The 16,227-nt window shown below is 38.1% G+C and overlaps 1 pseudogene; it reads right to left on the bottom strand.

The window, feature by feature from the left end:
* Positions 1 to 1,188: 1,188 nt before the first annotated feature.
* The window catches only part of LOC118834296, an 83,027-nt pseudogene continuing 67,988 nt past the window's right edge, over positions 1,189 to 16,227 (bottom strand).

Here is a 16,227-nt window from a genome sequence, read left to right as displayed (position 1 = left end):
ATCCATAAGCATCTTCTATGGGCAAAGAACTGTGCTAACAGTACTAAGATGAAATTTTCGGGGTACCTTTTTGCACTTCAGAAAAACTAAGCTAAAGTTTGGAAGGGTCAGAAGACCTTGAAATGTACAGAAGTGGTACGGTGGATAGATTATTGGAGCCTGGAGTCAGGGAGATCTGAGTTCAAATCCAGCATCAGACACTGTGATGATAATTTTGATATCACCTATTCAAATTAATCAGCAACTATTCAGTTCTTTGTGATTTCATGGGTAACAGTGATTGTATTCGTGAATTAAGCAGAATAGGATTAAGTTTAAGTTATCTGTTGAGAGCACCTTGGAAGTGTTTAGTTGTCCTTATCACTAATCAATGTAGATCCATCAGCACTGAGTGGTTGAGATGCATTGTAGGTTGACCCATAAATAGCCTTCAAGGCATCATAAAAGCACTTTGGATTGTTAGTGTTAGCATAAAATTGAATTTCATCAGCCTTCTTACTGAGCCAAGAATCCTGTACCTCTCTAAGCTTTGCTTACACTTTACTTTTGATGGAATTAAATTATGCTTTCTTAGAGTTGTTTGAACTATCCTGCTGATAAACCCTGTGGAGTTCTTGTTTTTCATTGAACAGCTTCTGAATTTCCCCAACATTTTCATCAAACCAGTCTTGATGTTTGTGAGTATTCTGACCAAGGTGAGCAAACGCAGGGCTGTAGACCACATCTCCGAAAGTTGGCCATTGCTTTCCTGTTTCACTGTTGCCTTAGTGTGCTGTCTCAACTTTCCTTCCAAGTTAGTAACAAACTGTTAACACATGGAAAAGTGTTCTAATGTGTTGGCATTCATTCTTCTGGTGGTCATTTTGCCTTGGGACTGCTGCTTTTGTTGAATGTGAATATATAGTTTGGAGAAGATAAGTCTATAATTGGTCCAGCACTCTATACCACACATTGCCTTCATTACTCTCACATCCTGTTTGTCCCTTCTCCTAACAATTGCGTAATCTATTAAATGCCAATTTGCTGTGAGGGTGCATCCATGAAGTTTTATTGCATTTAGGTAAACGAAACACTGTTGGTGTTGAGAAGGTCATGAGATACAGAAGTCTTCAGTAGTAAGTGACCATTGCTGTTGCTGTTCCAACTCCACTCCTCCCAGGACCCCCTGCCATGTCTGGTAGTCTGAGCCTACTCTATAAGCTTGTTCTCTTTTGGCACACTGATGATAAGGGTCTTCAGGTCTTCATAAATTTTTTCTTTGACCTCATCAGAATTTGTCTTGGTGGGAGCACAGGCACTGATGATGGTGGTGTTACATTTTCCTGCAAGTGACAATTGCATTTTCATGAGTCTATCATTCACTGCTTTTGAAAGGCATACAAGTTTGTCCACTAGGTTAGTTTTGATTAGAAAAGCTATACCAGCTTTACATGCTCCCCTTCAGTGTGGCCACTCCAGAAAAATGTATATCCACCCCTGAATTCAGTAAAGTGGCCTTCATTTGCCTTGTTTCACTCAGTGATGCTATTTGGATGGGATACTTGCTAAGTTCTCCCACAGCAAGAGCTGTTCTTCTTTCAGGTCTACTGAATTTTGTGTTGTCTATAAGTGTGTGCACATTCCATGTGCTGATGGTGAGTGAAATCACGTTTGCAAAAGTTTTTGTATGCTTTTTTGTGTTTTGACCACAGGCTGGGATCCCCACTTGTCATGGTAATCAGGCCAGAGTTGGGTAAGCAGACTATTTTTAGGGCACCTTTTCTAGTCCCTTCCTCACAGCAGGAGGTGAGCAGTATGATCTTTAAAAGGCTGCTCAGACACTCAAGGACTGCCGAATCACACTTCTACTTCCAGTGAGAAGATGACCTTATGCCCTGGGTTGCCTGTGTACAGGGTTGTGGCTAAAGCTCCCATTGTATCTGTACCTGCTGCTTTGTCATTTACCTGTTGCTATAGGACTTTGAGTTAGGTAAAAATGGTAAAATGGTATGAGTGATGTCTTTTGATTTGTGCATAAATTATATTTAAGTGAGGTAGAATTGCACAAATTCAACAGCCTCACTCTCTTCCAGAGTCATCATAGTCCATTGGCAGGACAGAGTCAAGATGACTGCTGATGGCTTGAGATGCAGTGGATGACCTTGGTCTCTTCTATGTCTAACCAAGCTATAAGCACTCTACAATGCCTGCTTCAGCTGTCTTCGGGGCCATTGGAACAAATCTGCCCATTCCACCAGGGGAAGTCTTCACATGCTTGAAGTAGATACTCCCTTAACTCACTGACAGGTTTGAGACCTTAGTTAATCTCAACCTAGTTTAGCAGATCTACTGAAATGGTTTGCTGGGGTGTGGCCACTGTGGAGCTTTTTGGAACAGTGAGAATTAGGTGAATCAGGTGGACAGCAAAGTAGCTCTGAAAGCAGTCTGAAAAGGGCTTGGGAGCCCTCATACCACAGGTACTAGTCTTCCCTAAATACACATTATACCCTACTAGGATCTTATGACTTATGGAAGGCCCTGAGATGTTGTTAAAAGAGTCTTAGGACTGATGGAGTATAGTCTCTGGGAGCCCCCTTGAAGTCTCCTTGAATCTTCCCACTTGATATGGAGTTTGCCTGAGGCCATAAGCCCTTCATTACCTTAGGCCCAAATCTCTTATTACTCTTAACCCAGCCTAGCCCTCCATTGTCTGTTACCTCTGGATTGCCTCTGGCAATTTCCCACCCTCCTAAATCCCATTTTTTGATTCCTGAAGTCTGACCTCTAGTCATCCCAGTCCCATCAAGATGGACCTTAGACTCCTTCTCAAGACTCTCCCTAAAACCCTCATCCCATCACCCCAGAACCACCCCTAGATCCCTCCCACAGTCTTTCTGTGTATAAGATCCATCTTGCCTCCATGAAGATGATCAGATTCAATCTAGTTGAGCAGATTGAATCTGGCCCACTTGTCAATGTGAGCGTTACAAATGGTGAGATTTCTTAAGACCTCCCCCAATATGGCCAATCTTTTATAAATTTTTCTCTTTGGCTATAAGAAGGCTTGGGCTGAATTCATTTGAGCAGGACCTGGCACATCTGTATTTTAGGGTCCTGAGCACCCCTAAACCCCAAACCTCAACATATGGTTCCCTGACCATGACAGAACCTTTGGAAAGTCCCAGCTGAGATAACCTAGAGTTGGTAGCCTGTAGAAGCGAAAGGCCTGTTGACAAAGTGGTTATGATTGATGGACATGCCCCTCAACCAATCATAGAGTCTTCTCCAATCCTGGTATTAACTAATAATGAAATTGTATTGCCTTATTCTATTTTTAGTGCGCTCTCAATCTGTGTAAATACTGTGTACCCTTAAGCAGTAGGGGTCCCTGATCATGAGGAAGATCTTGGACCCAATTAATTTGGGACCCTGGTCTCCCAAATAAATTGATTAATCATGCTTGGAGCTCTCAATGACTTTTGTTACAGATTGGAATTTTCTGGCCCATAACGCTTATGAGCTGTGAAACCCAGAGGTTTGCTTCATTTTCCTCACCTGTAAAATGTGGATAATAAAAGTAGTCACCTCACAAAGTTATTTCGAGGATCAAATGAGATAATAATTGTAAAGCACTTGCCTGGCTCTATTCTATATGAGTGCTTTTTCCCTTCTACTTCCCTCCTTAATGGGTAAACCCTTTCCATTGTCAAGGAAATACTGCAGACTTTAGAAAGTGTCAGAGGTTTAAATAACTCAATTGCATGTGAAAAGGTCAACTGAGACAATGGAGCCCCTAGAGCTTAGATTGCCTCTATACCTCTGTCACCAACCAGGCTTCTGCAGGAGACCTCAGGAAATCTATCTGGCTTATTACCACAAGTAAGAGTGAGGTCTTTCCTTGAGGGAACCTATGCAGAACACTGGAAAGTTTATCAAACAAAGAGGGGTTAGACCTTTCCTACCTCCTTCCTGAAGATGACCAATTTCAGATATTAAACACCAAGGAATAAAAGCTTCTGCCAATTCTAGCAAATATCTATTGCTCTTGATGAAAAAAATACTTATACCACTCTAGCTGAAAAGAGTTCTGTAGCTCATAGCAAAGGGAAAGGTTATAGGAGGTGAAGATTGTAACTCCCCATCAAAGAGTGAGCCAAGGGAGTCTTGAATAAATTGCTGATGATTGGATATGTACATGTGTGTGGAAAATTAATCCCATAAGAAAAATACTATATTTAGTCAGGTGACCTAGGCCATATCCCTACTACTTGCTACCTATTTTGCCTTGGGCAAGTCATATCCTTTCTAGATTTTCATTTCTTCTTCTGTAAAATGAAGTATTTGAACTAGATGACTTTTATGTTCCATTTTTTCCTCTAAATCTTATTATCCTATGCATGAAAGTATAGGAGGAAAGAGAGACTTAAGACAGGATACTCCAGTGGGAGGCTATCCCAATAATTCAAATTGGTAGAAATGAGGAATTGCGTTAGTAATGGTGGAAACAAAATCCAAGGTATGGATTCAAAAGCATGAAAGAATCACAGAATCTCAGAGTTGGACGGGACCTCATAAATCACATAGACCAACCCATAACCAAACAAAAACTCACTGAACAAAAATCAGTAGGATGAAAATTATGGGAATCCCTGGATAAAGGGATCTGGGGTCATCATAAAATGTATAATTGGGAAAGGAAAGAATTCTAGCTATAGTTTGATATGTACCTTATATTTTAAGTGAGTATATTTAAATAGGTTATAAGAAAGAACGTGAAAAAGACAGATTTCCTAGCCTGGGGGAAAAATAATAACAAAAGAAAGAAAATGGAGTCTGAAAACTATGGGCAATAATTTTGACTTTGGCTCTTAGTAAAATTCTAGAAAATTTTATTAAAGAGAAGGTTAAATATCTAGAAATAGAAACAGTGATTAAAAAAAGCCAGCATGGCTTCATCAAGAACAGGTCATGCCAGGATAATCTCAAAAAAAAAAAACCCCAACAATCTTAATAGCATACTAGATGAGAGAAGTGCTGACACATACCTTAACTTAGTTCATAGGACCCTAGATTTATAGCTGGAAAAAAAAAAACTTGGACACTCTCCAGTCTAGTACCATCATTTTTACAAATAAGAAAACCAAGATTTTGTAAGGTTAAGTGACTTGCTCAAGATCACAGAGAGAATAAGTAGAAGAGCTGGAATTCAGTCTTAGGTCCACTGACTCCAAGTCCTGCATTTTCCATTCACCATGAGACTCTCAAGCTATTCTTGTGGACAAACTCAAGATATGGGCTACACAATTACACATCTGGGTGGATTGAGAACTTTCAATAACTAGACTGAAAGTCATTCGTAGTTTGTCAGCAGCCTGGATGGAGGGCACCTGTGGTATGTCTCAGGGATCTGTGGTTGGTACTGTGTGGTTTTAACATTTTTGTGAATGATTTGGATTGGCAGGTGGCATATTTACCAAACTTTCAAAGATTCGTAACATCCATTTGCAAAAATAGCTTGACTGATTTAGGGGTGTATTTTATGGTTCTTACATTAAGTCAAGAAAAAGACATAATGAATTTTTTATTAAGGGTCCACATATACCAATTTACTTGAACACTGAAACCTGATTTTAGACATTTTTTTTTTGCATCATGGGCAAACCAGCTGATGAGCAGTGCAGCACAGAGTAGTGAATTTGGAGTCAATAAGGCCTGAGTTAGAATTCTGCCTCACAAATATATTAGTTGTATGCCCAAGAATAGGTTCCTAAATCTCCTTGAGCCTCTGCTTCCTTAAGTATAAAATGAGATTAATTTCATAGGGTTGTTCTGAGGCTCAAAATCAGATAATGTACATGGCAGGCCTTGAATTATTCTTCAAATGACAGCTAATATGGCTCAAAAAAGAGTAGTTACTCTGCACATATACTCAATCTATGGAAGGACACCACTGAGAAGGGCCCTTTCAGCTACACGCTGGTCATTGAAAACCTGGGACCACATATTATCAAAGGCAGTTCTTGTATTGATGCTAACTGATTCTGGTCATCGTCTCATGTTTCTAGCTCCCTTTCTCAGTCACCAGCATGGTTTCTCTAAGTCATTTTATTGGGATTGGCTGTTCAGTTCACTTCACTTCAACCTTTGTGTCTGTTCTTAACTTCCCTTCACACCCCTTGCCACCACTTGGTTTTGGTGGCTCAGATGAGTTTAAATGTCCATAGACAGAATAGAACATTGGCGTCTCTCAAAGGTGTCCACTCTCTCAAAGCACAGAAATACAGAATTTCCTTTAGTTTGAACACCAAGGAAGAACCCATAGTGAGTCACAATGACTTTTGCGTGAGTAACAGGAGGAGCTAATAGCTCTGTGGGTTTGGAATAGTCTCTGAGTTTTCCAGTAAAATTTCCAATTTGATATAGCATCTGAAATGCACCTTTATGATGCTCCAAAAATCATAAGTACCAGTGAAACTCATACTGTCTTTTGTATATGCTCCCAATCACCACCCTATAGACATGATCAAGGCCACTGACCCCAGGATGCCAGCTGGTTTCCCTTGCCTTTGCATTCTTGTTTCCTACGCTGACAGTGCATATGCTGTATTGAGGGGGCATGTGGTGCTCCCCACTGCTTCCATATGGTTCTGTTTACCAGAAATCTTGACATCTAGTTAAGTAGCCAATAACAGTTTAGAAATATGAAAGCTTGTATCAATGGACCAGGAAATCAATCCCTTGTGTTCAATACCACTATAATCTCTCCTGTGATGAGCATCTGCCTGATTACAGTGTATGATTGGATGTACCCCCAAGAATTTAGCTCCTTCTAGAGCTTACCTGCCCTATATGGCTCATAGGATAACAGGGTTACAGATTTAGAGGAGAATGTGTCTGTATAAAAGCCACCTGGTTCCACCCTCTCATTTACAGGAAAACAAGGCCCAGAGAGATTAATTACTTACCCAAGGTCACAGAGTTAGCCTGAGACAGATCTGAGATAGAATTTGAACCTAGATCTTCCGGACTTTAAATTCAGCCTTTTATCCATTTTGCTACATTCCCTTTTAACAGATTGACTCTAAGTAACCTTACTAAGAGTAGAATCCCCGGAACAAAACCAAACCAAAACAACAAACAAACAAACAAACCCATCTCCTCCCAGTTTATGAATTACTCCTTAGATTAAAAGTTACCTGGAAAATGTCTTGGACGCAAGTTTAGAACAATGACCCGCAGGTGGTAAGTGCCTAGTAATTGCTTCTTGACTGAGTGGCACCCATGCTGCAATGGATAAATACTAGCCTTGTAGTTAGCAAGCCTGGCTCTTTTGTTCTAATTTGTCACTTGTTAATTGTCTGACCTTGGACCAGTCACTCAAATTCTTTTAGCCTTGGCTTCCTTATCTGAAAAAAAAAAGAGAGAATCATAATGATAGCATACATACTAATCTCTAAGTCATTGTGAGCAAAGCACTTTGCAAATATGAAATCACTATTGAAATGTGAGGTCTTATCATTATTATCATATTAGAATGTAATGTTATATACATCATTTTATTATTATATTATCATTTTATTATTAATAAGAATTTATTACACATTCTAAAAGGAGGGGAATTTTGATAGACAGTTAATTTGATCCTCAATTCTCAGGGCTTTCCTCCTTTAATACTCAAAGGTAGGGGTGGGACAAAACTGGCAAAACCTTCCACTATCCTTTGACTCCACTTGAAAAGATTCACAAGACCATGCTATTGAGTAGCATGCAATCTAATTCAACAAAGATTTATTATTCACCAAGCATGGGCAAGGTCCTAGGGACTCAAAGACAAAAGGAAACATTCCTAGTCTTATTCCTAATAATGTTGCAGAGGCACCCTGCATTTCTGACTAACTCCTGTTTTCTTGGCTGCTGGCTACCAGCATGGTTCCATTAAGCCATCTTGATGGGATAGGCTGTTGCGTTCACCTCATTTTGACCTGAATAATGTCTTTGTGTCTGTTCTTAATGTCCTAGCCCACCCCTCCCTCATCCCAGTTTTGGTGGCTCAGATCCTTATATCCTTTTCTCCCCAAGCCAGCTGCTTCCAGAAATCCCAGCTAGGAGAGATCATTAACTTTTTAAAGCCACATAGAGGCCACTGAATACAATGAAGCTTAGTGTCCCTACACCCTCTCTCTTTTGGTGGTCTCATCAACTCTGGAGAGTTCAATTATCGTTTCTATGCAGAAGACTACCATATCTACTAACCCAGCCCTAATCTCTCTCCTGAACTCTAGTTCCCCTAGAGTCAACTGCCTATGGACTTTTCCTATTGGAATTCAAACTTAACATATCCAAAGCAGAATTCATTAACTTTTTCCCCAAAACCTTTCCCTCTTCTTAATTTTCCCTATTTCTGTTTGAGGGCAAAAATCCTTCCCATCAGTCAGGTTCAAAATCCTAGAATTACCCGAGGATTATTCTTATTCTTTCATCCTCCATATTCAAATAATCACCAAGTTTTGTTAATTCTATTTCTATAGCATGGGGCATCATCCCCTTCCCTCTACTAATAGGCTACTTATTACCATAACTTATTGTCCAGGCCCTCATCACCTCACATCTGGACTGTTGTAGTAGCCTCCTAACTGGTCTCTCTACATCTAGTCTCTCCTCTCTCCAATATATTTTCTGCAGGGAAATTCCTAAAGTAAAATCCAACCAGGTCATTTCCCTACAGGAAAAACAATATTAAAATATTTAGCATTTATATAGCCCTTTAACGATTACAAGTACTTTACAGGTGTTTGGCAGCAAGGTGGCCCAGTGGATAGAACACTCAGCATGGAATCAGGAATACCTGGATTTATACTAGGACTCAGAATTTGCTAGGTGTAAGAATCTGGGCAAGTCACTTCACCCTGTTTGCCTCAGTGTCCTCATCAGTAAAATGATCTGGAGAAAGAAATGGCAAACTACTCCAGTATCTTTGCCAAGAAAACCCCAAGTGGGCTCTCACAAAGAGTTGGAAATAACTGAGCAACATTACAGGTGTTGCCTCTAACCCAATGAGATAACTACTATTTTTTTTTCAATTTTACAGATGAGGAAACTGAGACTGAGAGGTTGTGACTTACCCAGGATGAGTCATCTAGTAGGTGCCTAAGGCAAGAATTGAACCCGGCTTTTGCTGACTCCAAGTCTAGATGGGTTTCCACTGTAACACCTTGTAGACAAACAATTCTAGCAGCTTCCTATTTTCTCTAGAGAACAAATACAAACTCCTACATTTGGCATTCAAAGATCTTCGCGCTCTGGCTCCAGCCTACCTTTCTAGACTTAATACACACTGACAAAATGGGCTATTTAATGTTCCTTGTATATAATAACATCACTGGCTTCAGTTTTTTTGCATGGGCTATCTCCCATTCCTGGAATACTGTTCTTCCTCATCTTTGTGTCAAAACCTCCTTAGTTGCCTTCAAAATTCAGCACCAATGCTACCTCCAGGGTGAGGCTTTTCTGGTTCACCAAGCAGCTAGTACTTTCCCCTTCTCCACCCTAACTTGCTTTATGATAATTTTGCTTTAATTATGTCTACATTTTCTACTTGTTTGTAGTTGTATATGGTCTCTCCCCTTGCTGCTTTTTGATTGATTGACTGACTCAGAAAAGCCTTTACCAAAATCAAAAGAAAAAAAAAAGAATGAAAGAAAGAAAAAAGGAATCTGGGGTAAAGAATGTTCTTGTTATTCATTATTATTGAAAGTGCTAGCTGATGACTCCCCATGAAAATGAAGGAAAAAAAAGCTCTAAGGGTAGTTAGAAAGTAGCTAAATCATTTCCAGTAAAACCATTGATAGGAAACAGATAGAAGACATCTTACAAATACTTAACTTAAATGAAATAGGGAATTTAGCACAGCGGTGGAGGCTCTGGGAAATTGTCTGTACATTTCAAGAAACACTGGTGCTTATTTACAGAGCTATAGAAAGCCAGGCATCTGTCAAAGTATTGAAGAAAATCAAAATTGGTGCTGATTCTCAGTGACAGAAAAATGTGATCCTGGTAATTATGGCATAATTATGATGCACTAAACCTAATTTGAGTAGCCAGATAAAAGAAAGCCTGGAAAACTATCTGGAGGAGAAGAAACAAAATCCATCAACTTTTCAAGGCTAATGGAACCACAGGAAATAACAGGATTGGGCTATAGAAAACCAATCATCCTTGACAAGCTCAATTCCCTTTGTATTGTTTGGATAGAAATATTAAATTTGCAGATGAAAGAAGATATAAGAAGTGTTTTCAAAATGTTTGACTCCAAGTCTAAGGTGGCTATTCTGGGTGTTTTATCTTGTTACCTCTCTAGACATCAATATTCTTAAGGCCTATACTTAAAATATATTTTTCTGCATATTATTTGTTACCCATGCACTTACATTACTATGGAACAAAACCAATGGAGAAAATGAGTTTTGTGATCCTTAAGAGAGGAAAGCTTTATTTTGCACATCAAAGAGAATATCCTGACTGTGAGAACTGATTGACAGGAGAGTAGGTTACCAAGGGAACTTGCAAATCTCCTTCTTTGTAGACCCTTTAAAAAACAGCAGAGATGCTTATCTGGTTGGGGTGATCACAGAATTTTAGGGTTGGAAGGGACCTCAGCGGACATCTAATCCAATCCATATCTTAAAAAAGATTCCCCCTTTCACAATACCTAGGCTCTTTTGGAAGCTCTCCAGTGAGAAGAAACCTGCTGTCTTTTAAAGTAGTAGGTTCCATTTGAGAATGTTCTTATTATTAGAAACTTATTCTTCATATAATTATGTTTTTGTCTATTTCATTAAGTATTTCCCAAATATATTTAAAGTTTTTCAAAAATATTCATTAAAAAATTGAATTCCAAATTCTCTCCCTCCCTCTTGCCTTTCTCCCATTCATTGGGAAGGCAAGTAATATATCAATTATGAATGTGAAGTCATGAAAAACAAAGTTCTATGTGAGCCATTTTCAAAAATCACACAAAAAGCAAAAAAAAAAAATAAAATGGGAAAAAAGAATGCTTCAATATGCACTCAGAGTTCATTAGTTCTCTCTCTGGAGGTGGATCCTCTGGAATTGTCTTGGATGATTGTCTTGATCAGAATAGCTAAGTTGTTCACAGTTGATCATCATTGCAATATTGCTGTTATTGTGTACAATTGTTCTGCTCACTTCACTTTGCATCAGTTCACATAAGTCTTCCCAGGTTTTTCTCAAACCATCTTGCTCATCATTTCTTTTAGCACAATCACATTCCGTCATAATCACAAACCTTAGCTTGTTCAGCTATCCCCCAACTGATGGGCAGTCTCTCAATTTCCTATTCTTTGTCACCACAAAAAGAGTTCATATGTATATATATATATATCTTGTATATAGTATATATTGGTGCTTTCCTTTTTTCTTTGGCTTCTTTGGGATATAGACATAGTAGTGTATTATTAAACCAAAGAGTATGTACAGTTTTATAGCCCTTTGGACCTAGTTTCAAATTGTTCTCCAGAATGATTGGACCAGTTCATAAATATATCAACAATGCATTATTGTCCCAATTTTTCTGCATCTCTTCCAGCATTTGTTCTCTTCCTTTTCTGTCATTTTAGCCAATCTGATAAGTGTGAGGTGGTACTTCAGAGTTGTTTTAATTTGTACTTTTCTAATCAATAATGATTTAGAGCATTTTTTCATTTGATTAATGATAGTTTGATTTCTTCTTTTGAAAAATGTCTAGTCATGCACATTGTTCATTTATCAATTGAAGAATAGCTCTTATTTTTTATAAATTTGACTCAGTACCCTATAAATTTGAGAAATAAAGACTCCATCAGACAAATTTGCTATAAATTGCCAACCCTCCATTTCCTGCTTTCTTTCTAATTTTGGCTACACTGGTTTTCTTTTTTAATTTCATATAATTAAAATTAGCCATTTTACTTCTTGTAATCCTTGTATCTCTAGTTTGTTATGAACTCTTCCCTTCTCTCTAGATATAACAGGTAACTTTTACCATGTTCCCCTAATTTACTTATGATATCACCCTTTATGTCTAAATTATTTATCCATTTTCATCTTTTTTTTGTATGTAGTGTGAGATGTTGCTCTATGACTAATTTTTGCCAAACCATTTTGCAATTTTCTCAGCAATTTTTGTCAAATGATGTATTCTTGCCCCCAAAACTTGGATCTTTGGGTTTATCAAACACTAGATTACTTTGGTCATTTACTACTGTATATTGTATTTACTCTATTTCACTGATTTACAGCTCTATTTCTTAGTCAATACCAGATTGTTTTGATGATTCCCACTGTAATGTAGTCCACATTTTGTAATTCCCACTTGTAATCTAGTTTGAAATCTCATACTGCTAGACCACTTCCTTCATATTTTTTCTTGATTCATTTGACATGCCTGATATTTCATTTTTCCAGATAAATGTTGTTGTTATTATTAGGCTTTATAATTTTTTTCGTAATTTGACTGGTATACCACTAAGTAAATTAATTTTTTTGTAAATAGTATTTTTTCCAATTATATGTAAAGATAGTTTTCAACATTCATTTTTTATAAGGTTTTGAGTTCCGAATTATTCTCTCTTTCCCTACCCCCCTCCCCAAGATGGCAAGCAATCTGATATAGGTTATACATGTGCAACCATGTTAAATGTATTTCTACATGAGTCATGTTGTGAATGAAGAAACAGAACAAAAGGGAAAAACCATGAAAAAAGAAAAGAAAAAAAGGTGAAAATAGTTATGCTTTGATCTACATTCAGACTCTATAGTTCTTTCTCTGGATGTGGATAGCATTTTCCATCATGAGTCTTTCAGGATTATCTTGGATCATTGCATTTCTGAGAATAGCTAAGTCTATCATGCTATCAGAGTTAATCATTGTACAATGTTTGCCAAGCTGTTAATTGCTTTTTCATAATTTTCTTGAATTGCTTTGAATTCTTTTCCCATTTTCTTCCCTACTACTCTCACTCGATTTTGAAAATCACTCTTTAGCTCTTCCAAGAATTCTTGCTGGACTTGTGTCTAATTCACTTTTTTTTTCCTTTGAGGCTTTGTTTGTAGCTATTTTGACAGGATGGTCTTCTCTTGAGTTTATCTTGATCTTCTCTGTCACCATAGTAGTTTTTATTTTCAGATTTGTTTTTTAGTGTTTGATCATTTTTTCCAGCTTATTTTCTGACTTTGAACTTTATATTAAATTTGGACTTTGTACTCAGGATGAAGATAGAGGTGAGTCCTGTCCCAGGCTTCTGGATTTTATTTTTTTACTGATGTTTTCAGAGCTAGTTATGAGACTTTGAAAATTTTCAGTGCTTCCAAAGTCATGTGACGTTGGGAGAGGTATTGTCATTTTTCTTTGTCTGTGCTCTGTTTCTTACTGATTAAGGTCCCTTGACCCCTTAGGATTTAAATACTGCTCCTCAGAGACCCTGATCTCTGAGGCTAAGAATACTGCTCCTCAGGAACTAGAAGTACTTTTCTCTATCCTTGAATTGTGACTGAAAAGTGGGTATAGGCAATGGAGTTTCCAAACAGCATCCTAGTCCCATGTCCAGTGCTAGCAGGAGTCCCCTATAATCTCTTTTTGACCACTTGTTTGATCCCCTTCTCACCTCTGACCTAACAACTATAGGAACTGCTGCTTTTTTCATTGCCACTACCTAGTCCCACCACTGATATTGCATCTGCATGGGCTCTGGGCCAGCCACCACCCCTGTGATCTTTCCTTCTGACCTCCTAAGGTGTTTTGGGCTAGAATATCTTACTGTGACCCCTTGTTGGCACTTCCACTCCAGAATTCTATTTGAAACACTATTTTAAAGTTATTTGGAGGGCAATATTAGAAGGGCTCATGTAAAGCCAATCAGTAAGTGAAAAGATCTTTCCCACCCATTGAATAGGGTTCAAGTGGGGCCAACAAAGAGATGCATGATTAGAGAGAGACCCACACCCTTTCACTAATTAGGTATGAAACCCCAGGCTGGTTAGCAGACTAGTTTGTGAGTTTGAAAGAGGTGGGAAGCCCTCAGAGCCCTAAGGGGAGTTGCTAAGACCAGAGCCAATGGTATGTGCCTGAGTTCTAGTCAATCAGATGATGGCTAAGGACTATAAAAAGAGAGAACAGAGCTTGGAAATAGCAGAAGCTGCAGAAACTGAGAAGCAGAGGACTAGAAGCGAGAAGCTGAAGAAACCAAGAAACAGAAAGCAGCAGGATTCAGGAGCCCAGGGCCAACTTCTAGAGTGTACATAACAGAAAGTGCTGAACACAAGAAGGAGTTTTGGAAATTGGAGTCAGCAGAGCCTCAGGAGAGAGAGTGCTGAGCAGGAACTTAGGATTTGTTAGTGATTTTCTTATAGGAAGGCCCTAGCATTGAGGGGAAGTACAAGTATGGTCTGGCTTGCTGCTATAATATTTTGTTGTAATCTCCTTGTTATGATAGTGAGGTGGGCTTATTGGTTTTGGAATGTTGTTGCCACCATATTGAATTGGGGGCATTGGTCCTTGGGTCTGATCCTTTGGAGTCTAAATAAATGTTATACTTTCCTCTGCCTTCTACCTAGAGAATTCATTATATTCTGTGATTCTGAACCATTCAGGCATTCTCATAGGCTTCTTCAAGGTCATGAATTTTGCCTTAATAATATAGCTCAGCTATATTGCTTCCTCCACTCTTCCATCTTGGCTCTGACCCAGAAGTCTTCTATCATGACTTTATTATGTTTCCATGGTAAGCATATTACTTTTCTCTAAAATGTTCTATTTTTTCTTTCTTTCTGGGTTTTCTGTAGTATATTACAGAGAAAAATAGCACTTATTCATTTGTATTTCTTCATTGCCAAACAAACATTCTCTACCACACTCCTCCTCCATTATTGGATTTTACCACATGACTATATCTTCTTAATTAAAATGTGTTTCTCACCTCCTACTTCTATCACTTTTCCCATCCTGCTTCTTTTAAATATATTACCTACCTGAAGCCATATTCCATTCATGGATCTTATCTCACCAAGTTTCTAGGCCTTTTGAAAATTTCGGTAGATAATTTTTAGAATGGATCTGTGATTTCATCCATGTAGGAAAATCCTCATCAGAACATTTGCTCTATAAATGAAGACTTGAAACTTAACTACTACTTAAAGTCTTAAATATTTGCCTAGATGTCTGAGAAGTGAAGTGATTTAGTCAGGATCATACAGCTAGCATGTATCAGAGGCAGGATTTGAATCCAGCCCTTCTCAACTCTGACATTAAAGCTCTCTATTAACTATGCCATATTTTGTTCTAATATTCTTTTATATTTTATCTTTACTTTTTCCTTTACTTCACTTTCTTCAATCTTCTAATCTATTGAATTAGGTCATATTCCTCTTCTCCTTCTATAGATACCCCTACCACATTGAAGCCATTTTATGATTGTTATCATCATCATCATCATCACCGCCATCACCATTATCATCATCATCACCATCATCATCAACACTATTATGGAACACTTGATTGTACCTAATACCTGGAAAATGGAGATGCCTTCTTTCAAATCCTTTTCCTCATCTTTATGGGACATTATCATACTTCAAATTGAACTCTGAAAGCAATTACTTGGCTTTGGAAGAAATACAAATATCAAATCAACCCTCTAAATGAGTAGTTCTTGTACATTTTAGTCATCAAGATCCCTTTATACTCTTAAAAATTATCAAGGATCCCCTCTCTAATATTCTGTGTGGGTTATGTTGACATTTATTCTATTAGACATCTCTTTGTATTTTTGTGATATTTTGAACTCACAGACCCCCTAAAAGGATCTTTAGTACTCCTTAAACCAAACCTTGGGGACCCTGTTGCTCTAAGATTACTGTAGCACTGAACTTATCTTCCATACAAGATCTCTTTAAATTGAAAGGGATGTTTCAGGTCATCTAGACCCCTCATTTTATAGATAAGGAAATGGATTTGAGTGGAATCATGAGAATTTATGTTCATTTGGATACAACCTTTAATGAAGCTGACTATTTTCCCCCTTTTCATATAGTAGTGGCCTAAGGAAAAAAGGGTATTCCATTAAAATATGCCTTCTGTGGACTTATCTCTCTGTTCTTTCCATTTCACATATTTTTGGAGGTGCTGTTTCTGTTATTATCTATCAAAACCAATACTCAGGAAAATTTTGATATACCTCTTCATGTTAAAGTAAA

The sequence above is a fragment of the Trichosurus vulpecula genome, chromosome 1 (assembly GCF_011100635.1).
Source record: "Trichosurus vulpecula isolate mTriVul1 chromosome 1, mTriVul1.pri, whole genome shotgun sequence".
Lineage (NCBI taxonomy): Eukaryota > Metazoa > Chordata > Mammalia > Diprotodontia > Phalangeridae > Trichosurus > Trichosurus vulpecula.
The sequence above is the reverse complement of the archived record's forward strand: the minus strand, read 5'-3'. Positions and strand labels throughout refer to the sequence as shown.